The sequence below is a fragment of the Gavia stellata genome, chromosome 7 (genome assembly GCF_030936135.1).
Source record: "Gavia stellata isolate bGavSte3 chromosome 7, bGavSte3.hap2, whole genome shotgun sequence".
NCBI lineage: Eukaryota > Metazoa > Chordata > Aves > Gaviiformes > Gaviidae > Gavia > Gavia stellata.
The window spans coordinates 18,603,473-18,629,276 of record NC_082600.1 but is presented as its reverse complement, the minus strand read 5'-3'; the positions used below and the strand labels follow the sequence as shown (position 1 = coordinate 18,629,276).

Here is a 25,804-nt window from a genome sequence, read left to right as displayed (position 1 = left end):
TGTTCATATGGGGTTGCAGGAAGGCTGGAGTCAAAACCCAACCCTCTTAGTGACTCAGTAGGTTGAATTGCTCTAAGGTTCATGTCCTGTTCACTGTAGAACTTTGATTCCTTTAGAAATGCAGCAGGGAAGGGGGAAAGCACTGTAGGACTCAAAGTACTTGAGCATAAATCTCCTCTGCTCAAGAGGGCTGGGTTGCAATTTCAAGTGCAAAGAGAACCTTGGCTTCAGTCACCGCTCTGGGACAGGTCAGCGGGCCCAAAGACTTTCAGACAAAAGCTGTGCACACATTGACAAAGTCAAAGCAAGAACATCATCCAAGTAAAAGAAACTATCCAACTTAACTCCTCAGTGAGCACAGTCTTAAAAGTACTGCCTCCATGGAGTTTTAGCTATGGCCAGGTTAACTTTGGAGTCACAAATGAGTTATAACTCAAGTTAGCTGCGCAGTACTGAACTGCAATTCAGAATGGGTCTGCCAAAACTTCCTTCTAAGACTTATTTCAAGAGAAACAGCGTGACACCTTCCTCCAAGAAGCAACTGAAGACCAGCACAGATGATGGGAGCAACTGTGTCTGTCAAACTCAAGTCATCAACTTGTCTTGAAAATAAGCAAAACATGACTTTTATTACCATCCACATCTATCCCAGTGAGCACAGAGAATCTGAATAGGTGGAAGCTATGCTGCGCAGATGGTGCAGAAATTGGCAAGTACATGTAAACTCAAACCCCAGCAAAACTAGCTAGGTACTCTGAAAGAGCCATGCATCCAGAAACCACTTTATAAGCATTGTTTAGATTAATGCTTTTCACTTCTTTGCAAGTATATGTTTATGCATATTCCCTCACACAGAAGAGAAAACTGCATCACTGAAAATAACAGAGAGGCAAAACGCTCTATATTTTGGTACACATATCTCAATACATGCTTCAATGTTCCGAGAATATCTGAGAACTCCAGCCATTAGCAATGTTGCTACAAGAAGTTTTCTGCAAAAAGAAAAGACTATTTTCATACAACCTAAAAGGAGCAGAAAGACTGATGCTTTGAGGTCAACCTCTACTAAGCTAAACAAAACATCCCAGACTTCAAAGCTTTCAGTTTGCTGCTACGAAAACAGAAAGTGGCATCCAAAAGTGACAGGTACTGTAATATTTACAAGCCTTTGCCAGAGCGAAAGTTCCTTAGTTGGATGAATTTAAGGAATCAGATTTAGTTTACAGATACTTGGGAACAACTTTGGCTCGGCAGGTCTCCCACCCATATGCTTTTAAGGCTTACAAATAACTTTGCCTTCAGAGTGCAGATGCAGAGGAACATATGGTTCCATGTCACTTCCCTCCATTTCTCTCCCATGCAAACAGGAATGGGAGACAGAGAGGATTCAGCGCTCCTGCCGATTACATGATACTTGCATGGGGAGATGAAGGAAAGGGCAAACAGTAATTTCTTTGACTTTGTACTTAGAAAAGACCACCTGGATCAACAAGAAGTAACAGAGAAGACTCTTAGCATCTCAAAATGCTCCTCCTGACTTTGCACAGCACTGGCGTTTTCTCCACCAAGAAGGCAATTCTAGCCCACTGAAGCCTCTAAACCAGACCATTAATTCACAGCCAGACCTGAGGACAAACAAACCCTTGCTCAACACAAGATTTCAGTAGGGCCTACAGGTAGAGAGCTGCTGCTCTGAATAACTGCACACACTGCAATTCTGAAGGTAGCTGTAGGTTTAAAAAGTCCTCCAGCTGCCAGTGATGATCCTTTCCTCCTTCCCAAGGTGGCAAACACAAGCTAAAGCTGTCTCTCATCACAAAGCTCCTGCTATCAGAGTGACAGCAGTCTCAGCACACCTTCTCTGCACTGAGGTCCAGGACAGACCTAATTCAATGGCTGAGGGTGAATCTCAATACTGTTTTATATCAGCATGGAACTACACCATACAATCCACAAAGTGCAAATGAACACCCAGTGGTACATTGAACCCTCCCCTCTCCTTCTGCTTTAGCAAGATCTTACTGAGAGGTGGTAAGGCACTGGACCCTTGGCCATTGTCACTGCTTCTTCGAAAACCAGTAGTGATAGGTCACCATGGGAAACCATTGCCAAAAAGGACAATAAAAATATAAAAACAAATAAACATAACAGTCTAGAGGTCAGAATGGGCAACATGAGTCTGGCCCCACTGCTGACCCTTGGTATTGACACTACAGCCTAACCCTCCAGTCTAAAACCAAGCAATATTCTCATTTGCATCAGAGAGCCCTAGTGAGGATGAAGCACTTCTATAAAAGCAGTCTGAGAACTATTAAAGTATGAGGCCACAGCTACAGCATGCCTCGCTCTGAGCTGCATTAGCCATGCACCGCTAGCAGAAGTAACTCTGTATGTGGGTCAGGACACAGAGCTGATACAACCTTGAACCCACGCAAGGAGCCGACACTGTCGCTCTCCTACCATTGGTACTCAGCTCTCAGCTGTGCATTGGGATGCTGCTGACTGGAAGAGACGACTTCTAAAAAGGCAAGTTTGGAAAAGACTGCCTCATCTTCCATCCGTCGCTATGTACAAGCGCCCTTCGTTCCCAAGACATTATTACAAATGCAATTTCTATGCTTTCCACTCGGGAACCGAAAACAAAACTCAGGCACTTCCTCTCTCCTTTTGGGTACATACATTGAATCACACGATAAACAGATAACCATAATTATCAACCCTATCTTCATGCAGACTTTACTGAACCGAAGATAACAGCAGAAAAAAATCTCTCCATAAGTCAAAGGACTGCTGTGATAGAAAAGGCTGTACATTCTTATAGGGCACACTTAAAGAGTGGTATTTCTCTTTCCAAGTGCCTAGCAGTCTCTCAGAGACCTGCCTTTGAAATACAGCCAGGACTCCAGGTGGATCGTGTCAGGTCCAGAACTGCCAATTTAACAGCAACAAGGAAAGACTATTCAGATCAGGAGAGGGTTCAGCTCTCACTTCAGACAAGTATCAAAAGTATGTGTACCATTTTTGTTGTTAGAAACAACACATCATAATTAAATTTAAAAGTCAAAATGCTGTCACTGTGTTCCTCCCCAGTCTTTGTCCTAATTTTTATTGTATGCCTTGGCACAAACTTTGTGGTGTCTGCTTTCTATGTTTTCCTTAAATTATTCTTCCTTTTCTGCAAGATTATCTGATCTCATAGGGAGCTCCTTCTCTCCTCTTTTTTTACCTTTTGCATCTTTTTCTCACCCCATCCCCATTTCTTCTCTATAGCGGTCTTTTTTTCAGCTGCCATTTCTGTTCTCCCACTGCTACCTATACTTTATCCCTCCATCACCTTTAAATGGAGATCACGGCTGGGATCACATTCATTGCAAACGCAGGGGGAGCATTTGCAGTGGGACCTCTGAAGACAGCAGGGAAGCTGGCACTAATAGGTTGCGGGTGACAGGCAGCAATCACCTCCCTCCACAGTGTCAGGGCAGTCAGCTCTGGCATGTCTGGGGTGAGCTTTGTCAGAGCACTGCTCCATTCCCATGGAGCAACAACGTTATTATGAAGGTGGAAAACATGACTGATGAAGGCCAGTTTACAGGATGAATAACACAGCTAACCAACAACAGAGAGGTGAAAGAGTACTCAAACCAGGGAGTTGGTGCCAAGGAGGGGATTATTCCAAATGAAGTTCAACAATAACAACAGGAGCAGTGGGATGTGAAGATGGGGAAGATGCAGACTAAATACTGGCTGGGGAAAAAAAGTTTTCTGGCAGTGAGAATTGGTGGCAATCTTTATGCTTGGGACTTGCTTTAGTAAAAGATATTGAGCAGTGCTCGTCTACCCAGGGCCTGTGCACCACTGGTGGCCTGCACACAGACTGCCAAACAGTTATAAAATACCCAAACCCGCAAAAGGAAGAAGGCATGAGAAACCCAACACTAAACACACACTCCCATACAGCAGGTAGGCAAAATAGATATAGGAAAACTAAGAGTAATACATGTCTGTTCCCAGTTGAACCAAATCTTATGTGATAGTAAATGGAAACCACTGTGACAGGGCTGTACAAGACAGTCCCTGGATGGTCTTCAGTAAGGGCGGGTGGTCCTTGCACTGTAAGAGGTGCTGACACAGAGGGCAGCTGTGGATCACTGCGGGAAAAAAATAAACCATAAGAACAGGTGAACCATAAAATAATTTCCTATTCAGATTTCTTTGGTCCTTACGATTTTGGAGAAATAAGATAACAAATAATAAATCGCAGACCCAATGCTCTGCATTCATAGATCAGCAAATTGCATTTCTTTGTCTTCAGAAATGGAGTTTAAAAACAGAGTTCATGGTCAGAGATTTTCTGTGAGGACAGCTCAAAACCTGTGGCTAGGAAAAAAAACCCCGAGGAGGCCACTGCCCATTAAACTTCAGATTCACACTCTCACCATGTCTCCCTACCTAGTAATTCGCCATCCTTCACTACCTAATCTAGGGAACAGGAAGCAGAGCAGACAGGCTGAAGAACAAGTATTTATTCACAGCACCTCTTGCCACAAGACCATGACTAAATCACCAAACACGTACTATCTCTACGTTCCCATTTGCGAAGTGGGGAGAAGGCTTTGCCTCCCCTTGGTGAGGGGGAGCTTTATGAAGCTGGTTTAAGGATGGTTTCAGGAAAAAGACTGGAAAAACATAAAACAAAAGGAGTGTTTACTCAAGAATATCCTATTTTCTGACCAGGCTCAGTACTGTCTCGTTAGCAGCATCTTCTTCTCTGTTTACATACAGAAGGTAACAGGAGCACCAAATGAGGGGCATGCTGAGGAGAAGGGAAAGGTGAAAGAAGTGAATTTCTGAAACAGGTGGAGGGAGGACACAGTTTGTCAAAGGAGCACAAGAGGCGGCGTGGAGTCCTCTGGGTGTGCAACAGACTTGGCCCAAAGCACATGAGTGTGTGTTCCCCTAATTCTGCTTAGCAATTACAAACAGAGCACAGCTTATGCCTGAGTTGCTCTCTGTGGCTGGAAAGGCTGCCAGGATTATTTCTGAAGAAACAGGGTGCACAACCTCCGTATCGCACAATGCTCTATGCAGAGAAATGACAAAGCTGCTCCTGAGAAGTGGTGGTCTCTGCTGTAAACACCCATTAAGATAAGGAGAAAAACATCCGTGCCAAAATCAGGACTGGCTCAGGTCATGGAGCAAATGTTAAGCCTTAAGCTATCTGAAACATTTACAGGAGACAGTATCAAACTCTAAACTTCCTACTTTGTTGAGAAAAGCCACTTCTAGTTGGCTCTGTGATTTGAAAATGCTTAAGCCCCTTTAAAACTAAACACATTTTCAGTAAACTGTGCTTCACTGTAGCTACCACCAGCTTGAACTGCTCCACTCTGCTCCTGGGGGGATAAAAAGGATGCACAACCAGGGCAATGTCTCCTTCTCTTAATACAATAGGGGGAGGAAATCTGAACTTCCAGCTCACCCCTGCATCCTAAGGTCATTTTCAACCAAAAAAACAAGCAACCACACAGAGAAGTTGGCAGGTTCTTTTTTTAACATGCAGCTGAACCTTATCTTGAAATTATCTTAATTTAAATCACTACATGACTGGGTTTTTTTGCCCTTCAGAATCCCTTTAATCACTGTAAACTTATCATAGCTTTGGACTGTTACTTCTGCTAAGGTCAAAAGTTGGAGTCAGACAAGCTAAGCCAACCCACAAATTTGCAGCAACCCAGTCTCTATAATCTGGAAGCACCCCTTCCTCACTCCTACTTTAGTAGGTAATTTTTCAGTTGAAGCTTCATAAACCCCACAACCTTATTCATAAACCCCACAACTTTACAGACTGTTCAATCAGATTTATTCCAGCACTTGTGAACTGTATTAAAAATACTCTCAAGTTGTTTTCCCTTCCCCTCAGACACGTGTGTTCATGAGGAATATTGGCAGAACAGTTTTAATTCAAATGTATGTCGATCTGTACTCATCACTGAAAAATCAACCCATAACTGAATATCCATGTGTTTGCATCTTTCTTTTAAGTCTGTGGGGGGAAAATTCCAGTTCTCGTGTTAAAGCAGCTGTATTTGGGGACCATTTGGCAGCACATTCCCGAGACACAAGAGGGCAGAGCAGACTCAACTTTGAGGGCACGATTTTAACCTTACCCTAGCTTGACATACAAGGAATTGTGCACGGAATATCTATGTTAAATGGAACATCTGCAGAGCAACAGTCTTCAGTTCTAATAAAGTAGTGATTTTGAAGCATCTGGGCAGCGAGTGAGGAAATCTCACAGTTGAATATAAACAAAACCTACTCAAAAAATTCTCAAGAGCTTGCCATTTCCATGCAATTTAGGAGTGCTAATTAAGTTTTTTGAACATGATGAATTCAGCTTAGATTAGAGAGAAATGATAAAAGTTAACGAGGAAATAAAGGTGAACGTCAAAGTAAAGCCAACCTGATGGGTTTTTTCCCCCCGCTGAACTCTTCTTCAGAGAACCATTTCACAAAGCTACGGTCTGTACAAGATCCTCCCTTACCTTTTAGATCTAGACTTTCATCTTATGCCCACTTTCCTCAGCGAGCAGAATGGTCCTTTCCGATTCCCAAGAAAGGAATTCACGTCATCTCTCGGGTGCTCTGGTTCAAAGAGGCAGATTTTGCAAACAAGCATTCGGCTTATTCGTGGTGTAAGCCTCATGGGTACTTGGCAGTAGAGGAGTACAGCTACAGACATGCCTTCAGTTAAAATAGACCTGTGGTGAAACACGCTCATTGACACAGCCCGATAAACCGAGCTCACGGAAATGTAACAAGTTAAGAGGTGAAAGATGATCTCATTCAACAGACAGAGTAAAGGCTGGGACATGTGCGTTCACTATCAAACAGCCTCATTTTTCTGCAGGTAAGAGCAGTCACCACCACCTTGCAAATGCAAGGGACAGGAAGCTTTGTAGTTGGATTTAAAAAACAAGCACAACTCCTCCCCACTCCCTGCCTCAATTATTAAAACACATGACTTTAGGCATTTGAAAAATGCAGTATTTTGGCTATGTTTATACACTTACTGTACACAAAAACTAAAGCCTATTTCCTGCAGTTCGACAGGATTACCCAAGAGACTGGACTATCTACCAACTACAATTCATCCTCCTCTGCTGTTTTTCAGGTTTCTCAGTAGCATCACATGCAAAGGCTCTGAAGGAGGCACTCTGGCACGCCTGACCACAGAAAAAGGGAGGCAAATGGACCAGCTTTCCAGGGGAAGGAAATAAACCTTCTGGTGCTTCTTAGACTGTGTAAAGAATATTAGGCAAAACCCTCTGATAAGTAATGATGAAAGGTGGAGAAAACCTGCTAGAACAGCTTTTGTGGAAATGGTAACATTTATTCCTTAGAGCACTGACGCTGTACCAAAACTTGGGGAATCATTTTACAGGCTGGAGTATTTCCAATGTTACAGGAAGAATGAAAGCCATTTTCCTCATCAAGGGAAAAAATGAAAGGGATTGTTTGGCAAGCTCCAAGAAGAGTTTATCTGCATTTTTCCCCCAATAATATTCTACTCAGAACCCTAGCATTGAAAGTATTGATATCTGTGAAACCCCAAAGGCATTTCCAGAAGAGAGACAATGCTCTGTGTGTCTGCTCTATATTAAAATGCAAATGTCAGGTTCAGTGTGAATACCTGAACCCTGATTAAAGCCAACCTAACTGTCTCTAAACAGTAATTAGTATCTGGTGTTTCACATGCTTACCCATGTATGTTGGATACAGGAATGATAATTAGAATTACCATTCTGAAGCAGCAGAACTCTCTGATTTTAGTAGTCTTACCAACATGGACTACCCTCGTACACAGAATGATAAATGAGGCCTAGAACCAAGAGCCAAATACAACTTCTTCCTTTGAAATACAAAAGGTATCTAATGGTCCAAATGCAGCTTATTTCATGTTTCCTCTCCCACATGCCGAGCTAAGAAACAACTTAGACTAGTACAAAACAATTTCCAAGCTAAATTCCTATCTGCAAACTACACACCTCCAGGACTGGAGCCGAGGGGATGCTGGTTTGCATCCCCCTGGCCTAGATGGTGGGTGAGAGCAACAGACAGTGGTCTGCACCTGCCTGTACAAACACACACAGCTTGAAAATGGCCAGGGAGCACCAGATTTGATGCAAATATATTGTTACACACTATGTGTTGGAGCTTGAAGGAAAGGCGTGAGCGCCAGGGCCCTCATACGCTTTAACAGGTAATGTAGCACCAAGGTTCCTCACAACCAACTAACGCACATGAGAAATTCACAGCAAAGCACCAGTTTGCTCCATGCAGCGGGATGCTAATCATACCCAGGAATCTAAGGTGAGCCTTGAAGGCCCAATGCTGAACTCCTTACTGATTTTATTTGCATGTAACTCTACATGCGGTGAGTTACTCCTGCTCAGTTGAAGAGTCAGTCGCTCCGTGTCTTACAGAGTACATTGTCTAATATAAACACCAGTGAGTATATTTATGGCAGGGGGCATGATGACTGACTTGACACAGGCAGCTTTTTCTTGTCCATGACAGAGTTCATTTGCAGACATTAGAGTACCCAGAAGAGTAGGGTCTTCTGAAGCTCTTTATAGCTCTAATCTAAGAGGGTTGATGGCCCTTAACCAGATCCGTTTAATGAGCTTTCAGAAGCTAAATCCTGGGAGAGACTACACAATGCATGTCCCACGCTTTCAGTAAATACCACTTCCAATCTATACGTGCTGGGTCAGAAGCAAAGCAGCAGCCCACAAGGAGTGAAAAATAGTGACAAAACTGCCTCCGAGGTAGAGAGGCATCTCAGGGACATGCTGGAAGGGGCTCTGACAGTATCAGCTGATGCCCAGATCAAGCCTCCATAGTACAGCAAGACTCCTGCAGCAGCTGTGCCCCAGCTCGAGCCAGGGAGGAACAGGGTTTTCCACTCCTGTTCAGACCACGCCAACAACGACAGGGGAAACATGAATAACTACCTGCCTTGTATTACTTTACCAGCTCACATGTATGGGAACAAAAAATGAAGTGCAAGAGATTACATGCAGATCTATAAACCACAGCAAGATCTTGGGATAACACTGAATAATAGAAGAGGCATACTGTTGCTGCTGCACCGCTGAGCAGGGCTGACAGCAAGCCCAGTGGCTGAGCATCTCCAGTCAGCTATGTTGCGGGTCCACCTCTGTGCTGTGAGGCCAAAAGGATTTTCCAGAGACTTGGTGACCATTGGTTTCATTTGAGTTTCATTATGTAATGCAGCTTCCCAGAACACAACTATGCAATGCATTTCTTACTGCATCAGGGATGAAACATAAGAACATGGTATTTCAATAGCAACAGTGGAAAGAACTGTTTCGCCTGAAACAAATATATGTTTGAAAAAGGGTAGAGAGACATAAGCAGAGACTTAACTATCATCTCAATAAAATATGCAAATAATCGTCGGTCCCAAGTTTACGTGTAACGTGGGAAACAAGAAGGTAACACCCTACCTTAACACTGTCTTTGCACAGGTTAGCAAACTTCTCTAACACATGGGGGACTTTTACCTTCTACACTGCTCATTGTTCAGAGCTTGCACTTTGTGGTATGGAAGGAACAACACCAAATGAACAAGTTTTTTTACTAAAAAACACTTTCTATTTTCAAATGAAGATCTTAGAGAAGACTGTAGACAATCCTGAAACACTTAGGAAAAATGTAACGGTGAAACACTGGTTCTGGCCCTGAAGGACTCTGCTCTGCACTTCTTTGCGATGGCTTAACTACAGCCCACCAACCAAGGCTGTTGCCTACTACAGGGACTGGCACAATTTCATGATTTTTCCGCAGTGGGGTGGATAGGGCCCACTCTGAAACCAATGAGAAGAAACAACTTCTGAGACAAACAGGGTACGTGTATTTTAAACACCAGAAAGAAAAAAAGCAAAGACCTATCTATGTGGGAAAGCTTTGTCGGTGTATGTTTTTCTGTTATAATTATGTTAGTACAACTACAGCAAAGGAATGCACACACACCACTTTGTTTACATTGGATTAGCTTCTTCCATTAAAAAGTCTTCAGACAGCCCTGTGTATTTTTTTTCCTAAACAACTGCAAAACACTCTGGGTAGATATTGCAGGGAACAGCATTCCCACACTGGATCCCAGATGATCAAAACACTGTGCAACACCTGTGAGAAGCTATTGGGAGGCAAGGACCAGCAGTCCTTACCCGCTACCCCAAAGCTGTGTTGTTTTAGGGAGCTGACAATATTTCCACACTGCTGACGCACTGCAAGGAGGAAATCCTGTGCATCAGGATTCTGGCTAGCACCGTGAAGAAAAGGCAGCGGCGGCTGAATTGGAAGGGGCATGTGTCCAAGCTTGGTATTTCTAGGGATGTCATCTGCTAAGACGGCAGCCCTCTAGCAGTATCCAGAACAAAGTGGTTTCTATTGCTATTTTCTCTTGCGCTGTGAGGCTGGGTCTTTGGCATCACCTTTGCTGCAATCGATGCCTGAGTCCCTGGTTTGATGCTGGGCATGTCAAGCAGCTAGCAGCAACCAGAAGCCTCTTATTCCCTGGAAACCTCAATGCTTCAAAGCAGCAAGTCCAGCATTTGATCTCTCCAGTAACACTTGGGCAGGAGGGAGACGGCAATTAAAAGGCAGCGGGAAGAACTGCTCCTCCAGAGCAGAGTCCCTGAGTGACATGCCAGCACACATGGCAGCACCATGTGTGGCAACACCGGGCGCCCCGCGACAGCAGCCTCTGGAGTGTGGCTGTGGGCTCCCAGAAACCATGTGCTAATGGATAACCGTGGCGGAAGGGGGAATTCATCTCACCTAACTCCAGCCAACTTGTCTATGCGAGCTGTGTCCCAGCATAGTCAGTGGAAACGGGCACATCTGGACGGTGATTTACCTTATACATTCAATAGTTTAAGATTAATCACTTCTGGACATACCTATCTCTGCCCACTGATTGCAGGGAAACATAGACTACTAGTACTGAATACACATGCAACTTCTAGCTAGGTGGAATGAACTGCCCTTTGCTGTCAGACAGTTACCTTCACAAGAACTGTTGCTGCAAAGTAATCTTCCTGTTTTCCTGAAATGTGCATTCCTGTCTTGCAGGGAACAATGCTGAGCTGTATAGTCTGAATATACAAAGAAATAAATATAATTTTCTGGCTTCAGTTACTAAACTGACTCCTAATTCATGAACCTGCTACCATCTCCTGTCAAAGAAGCACGACAGCAAGGGTGAAGGAGATGTCCATGTGCAGAAACGCCCTGAAGGAAAGCCCAGGAAGGACAGAGAGCTTGCGGCTGATTTTCTCAGTTTATATCTAGTAACACTGGCCAGGACAAATAGTCTCCTGAATCATATTCTCCACTTTGGCAAAGATTAGCTCCCAAATAAACTTATAATTTTACTCATTTAAAAGGGAGTGCAAACATTGTCCTGGTCCACCTGACTGTAGGTGTGTCTCTGGTTTCATCTTCGGGTCCTCAGCACAGACTTGCTGCTGCTAATTGAATCTTTTACTTGTAACAACATATTAGCCCTGGATTACACCTCCTGCTCTTGCCTAACTGATTGGTATGGACTCATGCAGTGAGGAGAATCTTTTTTCTGTGTAACTCTTCGTACTGCATTGGGCTGGAGGAGTTGTACCGGCCTCTGCAAATAGTTCCCATCTGTTGACATAAGGACCAAATGTACTGAGGTGTATTTCATTTTTTTTTCATTGGTTTATCCATTTAAGACTCGATATAACAGCTCTCTCTGTGATGCCTAAAAACCAATTAGTCAGGATTTAAGGTGCATGGGAGGTGCTTTCCCTAAAAATTGCTATGCTTTCCACACATAAAGACCACTTCTGCATTTATCTCTTCTTTATCCCCTCCCTTTTACAAATGCAACAAAACATTCACTGCCTAGGCCCTCTCATCCTGGGGGTCCTTTAGTTAAAGGACTGCCCCCAGGTCTTCTCACACATTGCTGGTTGTCCTTTTTGTCCACCCCGGAGTCCCGCCTGCTCTTCTAACTGATGACAGCCCTGTTGCCATCCCCGATCTTCCCCTTCCCACCTACCCTGCCATCTTGTCAAAAGCTTTCTCAAGGACAAGCTCCTTCTGTGACATTTCTAAAACCAGGTCCTTCCTCAAGCCCCCTTTGCCAAAATTCAAGCTTATACACTCACTTTTTTCCTTTCCCTGGGTAGCTAGAGCCTTTTTACATCTCTCCTCATGAACCTAGCTAACAAATTGAAAGTTGTAAAGAAATGTCTTATATTTACTAGTCTTCTCAATGAAGTATATAGGAAAAAGGCAAGTAATACCTCAAGAGGAAGAATCCTCAAATATCATGAAGGAATTGAAGAAAACTGAGCTACAGTGTAGCTGTAGACTGGATCATTAAGACAATGGGCGCAAGTGTAGGGTACTGCACCTGGGGAGGAATAACCTCATGGATCAGTACAGGTTAGGGGCTGACATGCTGGAAAGCAGTTCTGTGGAAAGGGACCTGGGAGTCCTGGGGGACAACAGGATGACCATGAGCCACCAATGCACCCTTGGGGCCAAGAAGGCCAATGGCATCCTGGGGGACATCAAGAGTGTGGCAAGCAGGTCGAGGGAGGTTATCCTCCCCCTCTGCTCTGCCCTGGTGAGGCCGCATCTGGAGTACTGTGTCCAGTTCTGGGCTCCCCGGTTCAAGAAGGACAGGGAGCTGCTGCAGAGGGTACAGCAAAGGGCTACGAAGATGATTAGGGGACTGGAACATCTTTCTTATGAGGAAAGGCTGAGGGACTTGGGTCTTTTTAGTCTGGAGAAGACTGAGCGGGGATCTTATTAATGCTTATAAACACTTAAGGGGTGGGTGCCAGGAGGATGGGGCCAGTCTTTTTTCAGTGGTGCCCAGTGACAGGACAAGAGGTAACGGGCACAAACTTGGTCATAGGAAGTTCCATCTACACATGAGGAGGGACTTCTTTACTGTGAGGGTGGCGGAGCACTGGAACAAGCTGCCCAGAGAGGTTGTGGAGTCTCCTTTTCTGGAGATACTCAAAACTCGCCTGGATGCATTCCTGTGCAATCTGCTCTAGATGAACCTGCTCTGGTGGGGGGTTGGACGAGTTGATCTCCAGAGGTCCCTTCCAACCCCTGTCATTCTGTGATTCTGTGAGTGGTGCAGGGAGCTGCATAAGAAGCCCTTCAAACTCCTGGTCAACTGTCCACAACTCCCCAGACGTACTGCACCTACGCCAAGAAATACAGGGGACGCAGACCCCCAGAAGGCCAGACGGTATCATACCCACCCCTTAGCTACTCAACACAAAGGGGGCTGGGAGCCCTATGAGTTTGTAATGAAATAACAAGGGTTTCCACTTTCACAACAGCCAGTGACAGGTCGCATGACAGTGGCTGAGAGATGGACCCTCTGGAAGATGCCTTGAGCCACACAGACACATCCAATTAGAAAACACCACCATACTTTGCGGCTCAGAGTATCTGATCAGTGAAGAGGAAAGTTCCCTTTCTGTTCAGTGTAAATTCCCAGTTTTCACCAGATCCCCTCCCCAAGGAAAAGGAACATCCTGTGTCTTCAGGAAATGCACTTCTTTGAGAATCAAATAGCTGCAAAGACTTGGAGTACTTCATTTGCACCTGCTCACTATCTTCCAACCCACTTTTTGGTGGGTGACAATGCTGCCAAAGGTATGTCGAAATCCTATGCTCTACGTACGATATGTCTTGCACAAAAGAATCTAAAAGTTGCTAACAGGACAAGTAAAATCACAGGCTAAACTCTATTCTTAATTATGTTGTAATCAAAGAAGCATTAAAGACTACCCAGTCAGAAGAATGCTGGCTTCATACCATACCAGTTGTAGGATCTGAACTCTGCTGTGTAGGTGGATTAGAAAGTTATGGAAAGAGCTAAATTCTTGGCTAATTTTCAAGGAGAGAAACATTGCTAAGCTCAACAAGCTAGACAGCTCTCAGCATGACCCATCATGATTTGTATAAAACATCTTTGATTTAGTAGACATGCTATTTCCTTTTCGTCTGATCTATTTAATGACCTTTTTCCAGACTTCAGGAATCTGGGTACACATTTTCTTTTTGACAGACTGAAAATGCTGTAACAAAGTCAGGGCGACAGAAGACATTCATAAACACAGCATTTTCAAAACGAGGAATGTACGTTCTGTAGGTCCAGGAAAGCTAAATACTTCAAGGGCAATTAGTAGATTTCTGAGACATGCGGTCATGTCTTTCAGTCAAAACTTCACTAATCTGCTTCCATGTAGATGAAAAGAATGTATTTGCTTGTATTTGCAACAATTAAAAAAAACTACAGAGTAAATACTACGATTAAACTTTTCAACTAGCTAAAAGGCAGATGAAAGAATGCTCATAGACAATCTAGGCTTCTGTCACTGATGTACATTTCATTTATACAAACTTTTTCAAATACACAAAGTTTCACATGCATCAAAGATACTTCCAGCACCCCTGGGCTATCCAGTGGGGGTTTCATTTTACTGCCAGGGAACCTGAAGCAGACCCTCAATGAACTGACCAAAGCAATGATGGGTTTCAAGAGCAGGCTCTAGCTCAGGATGTACCAGCAATTCTCCCAAGCTCTCCTGCAGCACTCCTCATTTGGAGATCTTTCCCTTTTTACAAAGGCAGTATTCATCACCACTCCATTTTACAGACAGTGAAACCAAGAGACAAAACCCTAGAAGGACTTCCCAAGAGACAGCCTGCAGACAGGGGCAGAAAACCTCATCTTTTGTGCCTGTCTCCATCTGAACCAAGAACTTACCAGTTCCTGGGTCTGTCCCAAGTCACGAGCCACTCGCAGTGTAACAGCTGAACAATGTTTGTTGAGGCATTTAAAGGAAACAAATACTGAAGTAAAAAAGTACAGTGGAAAAGTTTATAAAACTATGACGAGCACATAGAGCATAAGCATTTTAGTTTATTCCAAGAATGCAGAACGTGATCCTAAAAAACATTAGGATTTGCAAAGACACATAACACAGACACATAACTTAAGCTTTGTATGAGATTTCCTCATGTGTCTGGAAGCTCAAACGCTTGTCCATTGTTTGGTTTTAACTTTATGTTCTTGCATTGTTGTGATTACTAGAGATTGGTTTTTTGGCCTTTTTGCCCACAGATGATTTCATGTAATTGTAACTGTGCCACCAGCACCGCGTAGGTATCCAAATGTGCTCGGTTCTGTAGAGCCTCTCATGTCAGCCCTCAAAGCACTTCAGGAACGAGCAGGACATGTGCTGTACAAACACATCAGTTCTCTGGGGCGGGGAGGCTGCTCTTCCTGACTTGAACTTGTATTTGGAGAAGATGAGATTATGCAAACACAGGACTTCTGAGACCATGGATTTGCCCTGACAAGAACATTTTAGCTTTCCTTCCTCTTCCCCGAGGCCAGCACTGGTGCCATTCATTAGCAGAAACCCGAGCACCATGTGTTAAGCAGCAAAACAGAGTACATACAGCTTTTCTGAGTAATTTCTTCATGTTACCAGAGAAAAGGGCAACAGAAGGCATTAGGCCACTGCGGACAGTGTGCTGTAAAATTCAACACTATGCTAAAAAAGCAGAAGCAATATACCTTCTGTCTCACGGGGAACAGACTTCGAAACCTGACCTCAGCAGCTTCTCTCCGAGATGCAATGTGGAGGAAGATGCTGCTGCTTCTCAGTGCTGCTGAATTCAGCTCAGCAAGAAGGGGAAAGCATTTGGGAAGGAATGCTGTGTATGCCGAACAAGGACGCGTTAGCACCCTACCGGGACACCAACCCAGGCAGTACCAGCGTTTCTTTTGTTCCAGTAAGTCTGACTATTAGTCGCATTTATGCACCAACTATAGCAGCCAAATGCTGTAGTTAGACATAACAAGACTTGTACAGGCAATTCCAGAAACTCATTCATCCTGTGCCAAAATACAACGTGCTGCCAGTTACAGAAGGGGATTCTCACTCCAAGAGTAGGGGCGATACTTTGTCTCCAAAAATGTACCAGGAGTCAGAGGCAACACAGGACCTGAAAACAGGCGGGAATGTACCACGGGTCAGTCTGACAATGCGCTTTTCCTTGGGAAACCCTTAGTTTTAGCAGAACAAGAGGAGGAAATGCCCTGAGCACTCCTTGCAACGTCTCCACAGGAAGAGGAATTGATTGTACTGTTGAACTGTGAAAGTGTGTGTGTGTGTGTGAAATCTGTGTTCAGAACTAGAGAAACACAGCAGGTGCCAATATTTTCCAGTCTTCAGGCAAGTAACATCAACATTTCAAGCTTCTCCGTCAAGTGTTTAATGATAGTCTCTTTAGGTTCCTTAGGAATTGTCTGCACAGCGTATAGCTGAGTACAAAGGCAGGAAACTGTCGGGAGATTTGGTGCTTTACAAAAAGGGGAAGCAGAGAACATGCTAAGTTTCTTGTGAAAAAACGTTGGGTAATGCTGCAAAGGACACGGCTGCGATCCTGACAGTGGTTAGGCTACCACAGCTTTTGAAAGTGCCAGGGAGCCACAACCAAGACGACGGGGTACCAGCAAAGAGCACGCAGCAGTAAGACTACCTTGCTCATGCAAAAACCTGTCACTACTGCTACTTGATTTTGCAGACCACTTCCATACCAATACACAGAGGAGGGAGGCACCCTGTGTACTTCGTTCTTCTGAGAGCAACAGTTTGGGCTTCCAGGTGGGAACAGGCAGTTATGAACAAAGAGGAGACAAAGTTTAACTGGACTCATACCCTGCTGCTCCTTCTAAATGAGAGACTGAGGACATGATCTTGGTTCAGAGCACTTACTGTAGTCATTACTGGACTTCTGCACCCTGTAGAACTAAACTCTTTCTTTTCCTTCTATTATCCCTGTTTGGGGCACAAGGACACAGGCTTACCTTCCGTGAGTCTGCTGGAGTGTAACCATCAGCTCCAAGACTGACTGATGAGGAAACCACAAAACCAGAAAGGCCCCTTCCTTGCCAACAAGCCCTTATCATTCACCTGCATTTTTCTGGTGTGAGGCTGGGGAAGAAGGCAAGCACCCACCCACAGTTCAGGAGAGGACAGGACACTTGGGACATTCACACTGGCTTCAACCATAAGCTCTCCATGACAGTACAGCAATTAGCCTGTGGATGTGCCACCGGAACAACTTGTGGGAAACCAAAGCAACCACCTCGCTGGAGGAGCCAGGTGCTTGATCCTCCTGTGGTGTCAGGACTGAATCCTACTGCAAAGGAAAGCAGAGGTAGGCTGCTTCCTAGATGAACGCAACCTCATGGCCACAGAAGGCAAAGAAAGTGAGATCCTGAGGAGGATGGCACTGCCATGGCTTCTGCTGGCTAAAACAAAGCAGAAGACATGTCTAAGCCAGGGCACGCTCAGGGCACACAGATGATATCCCAGCATCTTTTGAAACTGTAACTTCTACACTATGTGCAGTTCATATTCTTCCCCCATGAGGCTGAGCTAGATGCTTATTTGAATTTGCTTTTCAATCTGCAGGATGACTCCTGCTCTGTATACCATGAAACAGTAATTATGTTCACTTTGGCAATGGTTATTGGTCTGTTACTGAAATTAATAACCTGTTCTCAATGCCTGCTTCTTCAGTCTGCCCGAGTAAGAGAATATTCCATAAATATATCCCTGTCAGCTAGCCAATACACTCATGTCATTTTCCGTAATATTGGTGTACTTTTATAGACTCGCAAAGTATTTATAGAGGAAGAGCTATCTCAGACAAGAAGAAATTAATTTTCTGTATGAAGGATAGATGTTCATGTAGCACAGGGGAAAATGAAGCATTGCAAACACATCATTGCCAACTGGGCAATTACTGTTTCTTCCCTTGCAAGAGTTTGAGAATTAGGTATGAACGAAGTTACCACCCTTTCCTCTCCCCTTTCTGTTTACCCTACTAAGCAGGAAACCCCAGACAAGTCTCAGAGCCCACATTTAATAATGTATCTTTCTAAGAACCAACTTGAGATTTTTAAAGTATTTTCATTTATTACAGGTCATGATCACTTCTGCACAGCCCTGTACTCATTTTACTTCAGCTTCCTTCAAAAAATACCCAAGGATTTTAATTTCATTTTATTTTTAACCTTTGCATCCCATTTCAAAAGCGCTTATGTTCTGCAGCATGAGTCTAGTCATTATGTTCTGCCTTACATAAAGCTGCCAAAATCCAGGGTCAAACTGCAGTCAGCCAAATTTCAGACCACTTCTTCAGGAGAACACAGCCCAGGAGTGGTTCAAAAGCCTCTCCTCAGCACAAGGTGGGGTCCTCACAGGCAGCATCCCACCTCAGCCAACAGGTACAACCTGCAGGCACCGGCACCAACATCTTTAAAATAACTTCACATGCATTTAATCCCAGATACTCATCAGAGAAGACTAGAAAGATGTCAGATGGCTTTTTATTTCAATACCCATCTGACTACAGTATGACCAACAGGGGGAACGAGAGGGGATGGGACTTAAACACACCACATGAACCAGCTTATGGGTTTCTAGTTTTCCTTATGCCCTTAGGCTTATCCTAGTCCACAAGAGAAGAGTGGTGTCTCTGAGAGACCAAAAAGATTAATCTAACCAGGATCAGGAAGGTGTTTTTGTTCCCCAGGATGAGGCTCGTGCTTTGCATTCCAGGTTTGCGGAGCCCTGTGATGTTTCCAAAGGATGGAAACTCAGATGCTTTTTTGTAGTGATGGGGTACATGTTCACACTCTCCCATGGAAACTGTTCCCTAGTATTCACTTTGTTTCTCTGTATTTTATTTTTCCTTTAGGTTCCCCACTTCCTTTCCTCCTTGGTCTTTGCCAGGGAGATCTTCAGTATCCCTTGCTCATTTGTTTTGCTTTTGGGTTTTTTTCCCAGCATCAGGACGATGCCTGATTGTAACAGGACAAATCAGCAGAGACAAAGGCTAGTGGCAGATATCTAGGGAAGACTAGTAAAACCACAGAAAGCTTACAATGACATTGTTTACGTCATACCCCATTGCAGCAGCCATTTAGGGACTTCTTCAGGAAAGTAAAGGGTTTATCCATTCTCAGTAGGTTTTTCTGCCATCCATCTAATTGCTTTTTCAAACCCACACAAACTGGCAATCACAACATCCTGTGGCACTGAGTTTCCTTTTTTAGCTATGCAGTATAGGATAGCGAAAATTTTTTTTTTTTTTTAAGCTTACCACCTACTACTTTCATATTTACCAGAAGAAACAACACATTGCTGTTCCCATTCATCATCAGCATGCTGCTCCTGATTCACACAGGCCTCCATTGTGCTCCCCTCTCAGCTGCTTCAAGAAGTTTTGAGTTCTGCATTTCAGTTCGATCAAATCCTTTGCCAGTGAAACTACTGTACTGGGAATGGAAAAGAAAGAGTCTGGCTGCTGTAGTGAAGCATTTCAGCAACACAGTGCAAGTTTTTGTGAGAAAATCTTTGACTTTGCCTGCAAAAACTTATGCTGAGTCTTTAGTAGAGACTCTTAGCAGCACAGGCAACCAGATGATCTTTTATTTATTGCACAAGACTTGGAGAAAAAAACCCCCCACACTTTCCTAAGCTTGCTTTGGGACTTCAGGCTACTTAGGTTGTGTTTCAAGGTTATTATGTAGCCTTTGTAATGCTAGAACAGCCACTTTCTGAAAGAAAATGAGATATTTGGTTGGAAGAAGTTGGAGAAATGCAAGAGAATACTGTGCTCGTAGATGCAGGTCAGATTTTGAACACAATCTCTCCTACATAAAGTCCCTACCTCTCACATTAAAGTGCACTAAACCAACAAGCCTAGTTATTAAGAACTAGAAACTTCTCTAAGAAGATCATGAAATACTTAAAAGTTAGCACTTTAAGGGAACGCATTTCAGCAGAGTTATAATGAAGATGAGAAGCTGCACTTAAGCAGTTACAGAGCGTTAAACATACCACATTCCTTTTGTGTGATTTAGAAAACTAATCAGAGGCCATCATCAAAGAGCTATCCTGTCATACCTAGGCAGTTAACTCAGGTTGTAAATCCTTCCGCCCTTGTGTTCAAAAGGAAGGAGGAGATTCCTGCTCCAAAAAAGTGCTGCAGGCCCAGCTCAGAATTTGGTAGTGCTGGTCAGACTCTGACTTTTCATCCACAACTGTGTCTAGACGTAAATTTTCAAAGACTAGTATTGAGGTAGGCAGGGAACAACGTTCAAGTGTGATGCCTTCAGGGAATCAGTTTGCTTAACATCCCCCCACTGCCCACCACATACACCCCCACCCTGCAAAAAACCCACTTGCATAAATGCCATATACATGTTCTCCTCATCATTTCCAATGAAGAACACAGGCAATAACATATAGCTGGAAATAAGCTTTAGCTTTAGGTTAACTTTAAATCAAGAATCAGATTTTGTAGCTGGATTGTTTTGGGTTTTTTATTTGCTTTGTAGCAGTAGATGTGTCTGGTTTGGGGCTCAGCTTGAAGAGCTCAGAAAGCTGCTCAGATGCTGGTTTTGAATCCTAGAGAATCTCCATACAACGCTCTCGCTCTCCCCCCTCCCAGAGATGTGCTCAGCTGGTTACAGAGGCATCCCTAGTCCACTGCAGCATGAAAGCAAGCAGATCTGCGTAACTCCTTTGCATAGCCCATCATCTTCCTTTTACCTTGAAGAGGAGCTGTGAATTCAGAGGCTGTTACGATTCCGAGCTAACGCATGCCTGGCAATGACAGCTACCCCATTACTGGGAAAAAGGTACAGCCTGCAAGAAAAGTATGTTTCTCCTGCATCACGCAATGCTCATGGCTACATGCAACCATGACTTAGAAATAACCTGCCCCCAGCAACACGACACACAGCACGCTCTGCACAGCCAACACAGAGGACTACTGCTGCTTTAGGCTTCGCCAGTTACAGCCAAGCATATTATTTCAGGATGGTGAAAGACTGAAAATCAAAGCAACAGATGTCTCTGATCTCAGTAATGTCACTTGAATTAGTAATTACATCAGAGGTGTTGGTTCTCAGGACAGTCGTTCGCAGGATGATGGTGAGAATTTGGTCAATGGGCATTTTCCCATTATGGAAAACCCTTCAGTAAGTGCACCGTCATCCTGTACCATAAAGGTCAGCACTGGCAAAAGACACTTCAGGAAGCCTTATGACAAATGGCAGACCCGTCCCAATATTAGCTTATCCAGCCGTCAGCTAGAGATGTCTCAAATGGTAAATGCAATGGAAAAAATAACAAATAAATGCTATTTTAGGAACAGCAGTTCTCTGGTCAACTCAGCCTACCAAAGTTTAGCTGCAACTCTTCACAGACACATATATTAAGCTTAATTAAAAGACAAATATACAGTCTGGTTTATTTGAACTACATTTGGTGACATATTGCCAGTCCACGAACTTTTCCTCCCCTACATCAAACTCTGACTTTAGCATATGTAATACTTCATTTTGTGCAAACAAGTCTTCCTACAAGATAAGGATCATTACATTAAACTATCATTAATTTTAATTACCATACGATCTCAACTCTGGATATGTTGCCCAACCCTAAAGATATGTTTTGTTTCAAACTATAAAGCAGTGTCTCTCTTCTGAATTGTTTTTAAAAGCCATGACATTTATTTAACCCTAATGACAATCAGTATAAAGCAGAAAGCTAAATCACACCACTGAAATGGTAAACACCAAGTTTCCATCAGTGTTAATCTTCCTCTGATCCCTTCTTCCAAGAGGCTGCTCCTTGCAATCTGATCAAACTTGAAAGCCCACAAGTACTTTTGGAGATTAACTGGTGAAGCAGAAAAGAGGAGAGTGAGTTAGGGCGGACAGCGAGTATAAGAAAAGTATTTCATCGTGCAAATTTCTTCACGTTCGATTCCCCCGGGGCTCTTTTTATTAAACATATTTTATATTGCTTGAATGACAATCTGCACTGAATTTCCATAATCCCTCTTCTGTCAACAGTCAACAAAGCCCAGCACTGACACTGGCCTTAATTTAACACTGAGAAAGCAGAAGATGATGAAGGAACACAAGTGGCCAGGGTCCCACCAGGCCTCTTGCACCCCTTATGTCACAGAAAACGCTTGAGTTTATCTACTTGGCTTGAGGCAAACTGAATAGAGAAGGGCTCTAGAGACAAGAACGGGACACTACAATTTTGGAGATGTTAAGAGATGAGGATGGGGAAAAAAACTCACTGCTTTAGGTTTTGGCTACTTCAGGGGACATCGGGATCTGAAGCCTAAATAGTCTCTCTTCTCACTGTTCTTGCTTGCTGGAAGTATTCTGCAATGGTGAGACAAACATCACTGTCTGAATGACTAAAAATCAAGACTATGCATTAGACCCTGTGCATAATACAGCTCTACCAAGTAAGTACAGATCTACTGCTGGTATGGAAGGACACATGCATATCGTGTAGTTGACTCGGATTATAGTCTTAACCCAGATGACCTGAACACAAATCTGTGGCTAGGTTTGGAGGTACTTTAATTCAGGCATGGGTTCGATCCGAGACCCCACTTTCACTCCAGATACTTCCTAAGCTTCCTGTTAAGATGTAAATTAAAACCAACTCTAGAATTTTGTTAAACACTGTCAGTCCATCAAGGTTTGTGCTACAATCCTCCTGACCCTTCTATAAACATATTTCCTCATTGACTGAAAAAGTTATATGGTGCCCTGAAACTGCACAGCCTTGGGCCACACTGGGATGGGGCACAGGGGATGTTCAGTTAGAATACCTCACGTGCGTACAGCCATAGTGTGTAACGTAGATGTTGCCCAAGTGGCCAGCGTTCACAAGAGCCTAGAGAAGCAATCCCGCTGCCACCAGTATACTTGTCTTAATGAAAGCTTTCTCTATAAAGAGAACATAAACTGCACTTCTCTTTCCTCAGCTTGGTGGGAAAAGTGGCTACTGCCAGCAATTCAAGCTCATTGTGGAATGAACTTGTAATATTTTAAACTGGCAAATACTGAGCAGGTCAGAAATCCTCCCCAGTGGGGGCCCTGGCACAACTAAGAGTTAATAAAATGGGAAGGGAGAAATGTGCACACATGTCCAGACGCTTAGAAGACAAACAGTGTCTGTCAAACTCCGCACCCGGATTTAGCATGTAGGTAAGGCATCTGCATTCACATATTGGAACATTTTGTCTGTTTTTTTTCTAAGAATGAGCATTCTCCAGTGGAATTCACGCTCTGGTCTTGTACATGTGTACAACCTAGAATTAGGTGGCCTCAGGTTCTCTTACAAATAACCTTCTTTGATGTCTGCATCCACTGAACTAGAGCAGATGTTCTCTAACCATGTTTTTCTTCTCACTAGGGTGAGAAGAGAGCTGCGTTATGAGAAGAGCTGCTTCCAGCACTGGTGACACCTGGAACTGAGGATAAACAATCAAAACCTGCTTCATCTGGTCTTAGTACCCTCTTTTAGCATGTTATTTGATATGGACAGAGAGAAAACAGATGATTTTTTTTCCTCCTCATCTTTTTCAATGTTTGTTCTTCTAGAAGTCTAACTGCTATGGTCGTGCCCTAACAGGAAAATTTTGACATTACAATATCTGTTCTCTCACTACTTTGTAATAACTGGCATTAAGTTCTATCAAATAATTTCTTGAATAATTAGGTTTTAAATAGCTTCACAAAAACCCAAAACTGCTTAAATTTTAATTACTGACTTCTTTTGCAATATCCCTTTCAAAAAACAGTGCTAGGACTAGCAATTTATTCTCATGATTATTAATGCAACCCCATTACACAGCCTGAATTTCCTATTCCTCTGAATCTGCCTTCCCTCACTCATGTTCCCTGCCTCTTTTTTAAGGGAACCAGATGAGTATCCTCCTGCAAAGGATCCCTGCTCAATCTTACATTCACAGATCACGTAGCCAGAATAAAAAAGGGAAGGCAGAGAAACGACAGAAGAACAACAAAAGGTCAGAAAACTAAAATTCTTCCGCAACATCATTCCACATCAAAAGGCGGCGAACTCGCAGATCTGACCCACAAATGTTAGTTAGAATCAAATCAGCTGGATGAGAAGTGCTGAAGGTAAACCAGGATGCCCTGAGTAATTCAATTCATCTTCCATTTGCCTTTTGTAAAACAACAAACTACCCCTACTGCACCCAGACCAGGGGTAACTCAAAGCAGAGCTATGCACCACAATTTTAACCTCATGTGTAGCACAGAAATGAGATCTGGGACCCACAAAGAAAACGGCATACTTTTAAAATGAACACTGCAATCCTTCTGCTTCTTAAAAATCAATGTATGTTCCTTCCCGCTCCAGTGCTCTAGCATAATGACGGCCCTGCAGGAGTCCCAGGGAGCAGGCAGGCTGGCCTTTCCACGGACAGAAGGAGCTGGGCACCAAAAACCCCACCACCCTTCACGGGAGACAGGTCTCCCTCCTCCAGAGCTGTCTGAGCATTCCTGCCTTGCTGTTCTGTGCACTGTAATTGTCCTCACTCTCAAGGTTTATTTTAAGGCCTGAATTAGGTTCTGGGGAGTTTGGCTGTTTGTAATAGGTCTAACAAGGTGCAGTTTTGTTTCTTTACAGAAACGGAATTCACAGCAGTTCCTGGTACAATGATTTTACAATCCTATTTTTCAACTTGAAGCAAGGTGTGCAGGAATAAACTCAGAGACATGAAGGCGATAGATTGAGCTGAGGGACTGGTGGGCTGAGCACTGATGACATTCATCACTTGACAGAAGAACTTAAGGCAAAACTGGGATTCATGCAAATACGGATTGCTCATTTCTGAGAATTAAGCTAAAACATTCGTTTCCTAATTAAATCAATCCTGAGATCCCAGTAAGACTTTCTAGTGTATGCTTGCTACTTACACCCTTTCAGAGCTCAGCCGCACCACTCGCTCCCATCTCACTACTTCACTTCAGTTTTCTTAGTACAAGCTTGCACCTACACTAATCTTCGCATCTGTGCTTTGCTATACTGCTATCTGCAAGTTGTGTGTGATATCCTAGGAGCTACTGTTCATAACTGCCCACTACCCAGAGAACACCCACTTCAGCACCAAACTTTTTTCTTTTCTTTGGTTTCTTTTTTAAGCTCAAATGCCCTTGGACATTTCTGTGACGAGAATATTTCAGTCCAGAAAGACAACTGTGGTGGGGTTTTTTGTTTTAGTCAAGATACCGGGATTCAGGAGACTGACTACAGCACAGGTCTTGCCAGCCTGAACAATTCTGCCTCACACACCAACACTTAATCTACACTTTTTTCCCCTCCCAGTTACAAAAGATACCTTCTCCCAGTAACTACACAACAACCAGGACTGTGATACCACTCAGTGTTAAAGTTTTATAGTCTGAAGCATTTCTACAAAATGGCTCTGAAAACCAAACCATAAAGGACTGAAGCATTCAACTCTATGCTCATAGCACAATGACAGACTATTAAGATATTTAGCTTAAACTTTAAGACGTGCAACTGTAGAGGTGCAGTACCAACCCTCCACATTTCACAGCTGATTGAAGAATTAAGGAAGATTCTCCTTAGCCCTCTTCAGATTTGCCTAGATATTGGAGAAATTACAAACTGAGCCATGAAATGATTGAAACGATGCTATAAAAGCAGGATCTAAATAGGTCTAGGAACTCTCATTGTAATTGGTGTTTTTCTACTCAATTTTGGTTTGCTCTGAGCAAATCCCTTATGAACTGCATGTCAAGACA

At 43.5% G+C, this 25,804-nt stretch overlaps 1 protein-coding gene across 1 annotated transcript in view; it reads right to left on the bottom strand.

The window, feature by feature from the left end:
* ITPK1 (inositol-tetrakisphosphate 1-kinase) overlaps positions 1-25,804 on the bottom strand; it is a 153,543-nt gene that overhangs the window by 18,093 nt on the left and 109,646 nt on the right. The gene's annotated exons all lie outside the window — the stretch shown is intronic.